Genomic DNA, 4,313 nt, shown 5'->3' with positions numbered 1-4,313 from the left:
GCTAGTGGGAATACAAAAGGGTAAGTTGGTTGACAGTATATTGTAAAGTTAGACATGCACTTACACTCTAACCTATCTATTCTCCTCAAAGTATTTACCCAGGAGAAAAGAAAACAGATGACCACAAAGGGACTTGAACAGAAATATTGATAGCAGGTTTATTCGTAGTAGCTTCAAACTGGAAATAGCTCCTTAGATTGTCGACATGTGAATTGACAAATTGTGACCTGTTTATAATGGAAACCTATGCAACAATGAAAAAAAAATAACTTCAGTTACATCTAACAACATGAGTGAATCTCATAGATAATATGTTGTGAGGAAGAATTTGGGCACAAAAGAGTATGTGCTAGGTGATTCCATTCATATAAAGCTCTAGCATAGGTGAAAGGGATCAATGGTGATAGAAATCCAATCAGTGGTTATCAGAGTGTCTCTGTGTGTGTGAAAGGAGGAATGCTGAGTGGAAAGTGGACTGGAGGAACTTTCTGAATGAAGGAAATGCTAATTCTCTTTATCTAATTGATATATACATGAGTGTTTACACATATTAAAATCATCACTGAATGAACACGAGGTGTGTCCATGTCCTTTGTGCAAATTATACTCAATATAATACTGTAAAATAAGTCACACTACGTCTCAGTTTATCAAGTGCATTCTCACACAATAATGTTTTCCAAATATTTCTAAGCATCACAATTCTTTCTTTAGACAAAATGCTACATGGAATTTCAATATATAAAACAGCAAAAGCCGAATTTCTGGAGTTGAGATGAGGAGGGGTTCTGATCAATGGAAAGTATTAATAACTACAGGTGAGAAACCACCACACATTAGCATGCAGGTGACCTTTCTGGTCATTTTAGTAACTCAGGCAACCTGGCGGGTGCTGTCTTTTGCTCTTCTGATGGTTGATGTTTGTGGATTCTTAGTAGTGGATGGAGGAAAAGGCAATGGCACCCCACTCCAGTACTCTTGCCTGGAAAATCCCATGGGCGGAGGAGCCTGGAAGGCTGCAGTCCATGGGATCACTGAGAGTCAGACATGACTGAGCAACTTCACTTTCACTTTTCTCTTTCATGCATTGGAGAAGGAAATGGCAAGCCACTCCAGTGTTCTTGCCTGGAGAATCCCAGGGACAGCAGAGCCTGGTGGGCTGCCGCCTATGGGGTCGCACAGAGTCAGAAATGACTGAAGCGACTTAGCAGCAGCAGCAGCAGCAGCAGCAGTAGTGGATGGAAATAGAGAGCTGATCAAGATTATCCTGCATTTCTTTTCACTGTCAGGTTTTAGGGAATCATCTACATGAAATTTTGTTTTCATTTTGATATGGCCATCACTGTCACTGTTGCTTAAAAAAATCCCTTTTTCCCCAGAGGGGAAAGATGAGGGCCACATCAAAAACTTAGATGTTTTCGGCTTTTCCAGTTATCACAGCGTGAGGAACCATGAGGAGCAAAGTCTCCTGCAACACACACTATGAAGCGGTGGGGGAAGTCCTGCCTGGCAACCAGCATAAGTACCTGCAGTGTCTGGAGATGGTGGTGCTTCAGGTCAGCCTGTAGGCCTATGACTCTCAGAAGGACAAAAATTTCTTGGGCACCGTCAGGCTTAAGTCCACTCCCCACCCCAAATTCTCCATGTGTGTCCTGTGGGACCAGCAGCACTGTGAAGAAGCCAAGGCTGTGGATATCCCCCACATGGCACTGAGGAAACTCAACAAGAACAAGGAACTGGTCAAGAAGCTGGCCAAGAAGTATGATGCCTTTTTGGCTTCCGAGTCTCTGATCAAGCAGATCCCATGAATCCTGGGCCCAGGCCTGAACAAGCCTGGCAAGTTCCCTTCCTTGCTGACCCACAATGAGAACACGGTGGCCAAAGTTGATGAGGTGAAGTCCACCGTCAAGTTCCAGATGAAGAAGGTGCTGTGTCTGGCAGTGACTGTTGGCCACCTGACGACAGATGATGAGGTTGTGTACAACATCGTCTTAGCTCTCAGCTTCCTGGTGTCCTTGCTCAAGAAAAATTGGCAGAATGTCAGGGCCTTGTGCCTTAGAGCACCTGTACTAAAGCACAGCTTAATAAACCATACTCCACTATAAAAAAAAAAAAAAGAAAAACTTGGATGTTTTTGGATCAGTTGATGCTGAGGTGTTCATTCTCAACAATGTCCTACTCACACATTTTTGGGTTTCCCATCCTATAGCAGCTGGTTTGATTCATTTATTTATTTTAAAGTTCAATTTGTGATACAGTTAGAAGAGACTGTCAGCAAGGGAGAGTCAAACGGAAAGTTTATTTATTTTTCTCCAAAGGGTAAATGGTGGACAAGTAGGGGACTGCTGGCATGGGGCTTATTGGATTTATTTGGTTTATTTTTTCCTAAAATCCTTCCCTCTAAGAGGACAAAGTTCTTCTTTTCTCTTTAAGTGCAAAGCCCAAAGTGAGAAAAATTTGAAATCTGATTTAAATTTTTTTGATGTGGAACAGACTAAAGAAAACACTGAGGCTGACTGAATTTTCTTTAATTTAAATAGGAGAGAGATTGGAATTCCCACGAGAGGATTGATTGTTGAAATTCATATTTATTTTTTTTAAATCTGTCATTGGGGATATGCTGATTTTGAAGGATAAAACAGAGAGTTAGGAGCTCCAGAAATATGTGTGAGACTGGGTCATGAAAGGATGAGAAAGAGCTGAAGCCAGTGATAGCCAATAGCCCCACCAACACAGTGAGACTGGCTCTTGAAGCCACCTGCAAATCCCCTGTCTCAACTGATGTGCTGTTAGGCTTTATATTTCCTCCATTAGAAATATTTCATGATTTGAGTATGAATTATATAAAAACAAAAAAGAAACAATAAGACCCCCAAACCAAAAACCAATTAAGGAAAATTCTTGCGGTCGAAAATGCTTAGCAAACTGGAATAAACAAAGGACACTGATGTCTTTATTGTAGGATTTCCCTGGACCTATAATATTCTTATGTGCATTTTGAATCTCCAAGAAGAGCTATAGGATTAGCCATGTAAGAAGTCTTAACTTCAAATGAGAGGAAAATTTTACCCATTTACCTCCCATCTAAGGCTGACCTGAAAATTAAAAAAAAAAAAAATTCTTTGATGAAAGCATTGAAAAATTACTGTTAAAATGCAAATCATAACAGGGACATGATAATATCTGAAAGCATTATTAACCAACTTAACTCCTCAGTTTAGTTTATCAAATTAACTGCAAGTGCCTTGTAAAACTCTCGTGGGAAGGAGATTGGACTGAATTAAAGCATGACAGGGGACAGAGGATATCGATAATCTAACCAGAAGGCGAGGAAGACATAGTAGATTGACCAAAGTGACAACGTTTCTGAATTTTAAGTAATTATCAGCTTCAATCTCTGTAGCGTACATCAGTCAAGAACCATATAAGAGAAAAGAGACGTTCAATTTATTTAAACACAAGAATCATACACATCAGATCCTAGTATTTCTATATTAATTTAAAACATAAAACAAATAAGTGATTGCCAGCAACAAACGGAATGTTTAAAGTTTTCTCTGGACGCAAATTTGTTTTTTGTTGTATGGAGAACTGACATTGAAACTCAAGGTTTAGCTGGTTTATGTTGACACTACCAGTGGCGCCAAACCTATTTCCTTTCATTTCCTTTTCTTTTTTTTAATTTTTTGTTTTTTGGTTACATCATGAGGCATGTGGGATCTTAGTCTCATGCCTCTTGAAGTGGAAGCGCGGAGTCCTAACCACTGGACTATCAGGGAATTCTCTCCTTTCCTTTCTTTATGCTCATTTAAGTGAGATTTCCCTGTCTCTCCTCCAAGTGAATCTACCTGATTGGGTTCTGGCAAGTGCAATGTGGGCAGAAGTGATAAACTCTGCCTGTAGTCTTGGTGTACACAGAAAGTCTTGCATGATCCTCATTTTCTGAACCCTCCTATCTGCTAGGTATGTGCTACCAAGTCAACAGGAAGGCAGAGTCATTTGATTATAGCAACCTGGGTTCCTGAATCACCATCTGGAGGACAGTCACACAAGCATTCATACTGGATTTTGTATCGGTTAGAATTAAAGTTTTATTTTGTTAGGTCACACAGAGTGCTAGAGTCGGACATGATTGAGCATGCATGTACCCACTGAGATTTTGATTTTGGTTTGGTTAGCACATTTCACCTTAATTGCCCTAGCCAACAGAAATTCAGGGAATAAGGGCATGTTTACTTGTGAAAGCTGAATCTAGAGTAAGTTACTGGTCATAACTCATTCTTTTCATAGTGATTGTACCAACATGTACTGTG

At 40.1% G+C, this 4,313-nt stretch overlaps 1 pseudogene; it reads left to right on the top strand.

Moving 5' to 3' along the window:
* The first annotated feature begins 1,451 nt into the window (after window positions 1-1,451).
* Window positions 1,452-2,105, top strand: LOC102280625 (large ribosomal subunit protein uL1-like; annotated as a pseudogene).
* Window positions 2,106-4,313: the final 2,208 nt, after the last annotated feature.

Source organism: Bos mutus, chromosome 2 (assembly GCF_027580195.1).
Source record: "Bos mutus isolate GX-2022 chromosome 2, NWIPB_WYAK_1.1, whole genome shotgun sequence".
In the NCBI taxonomy this organism is placed as follows: Eukaryota; Metazoa; Chordata; class Mammalia; order Artiodactyla; family Bovidae; genus Bos; species Bos mutus.
Note: the sequence above shows the minus strand (reverse complement) of the source record. Positions and strands in the feature narration are given on the sequence as shown.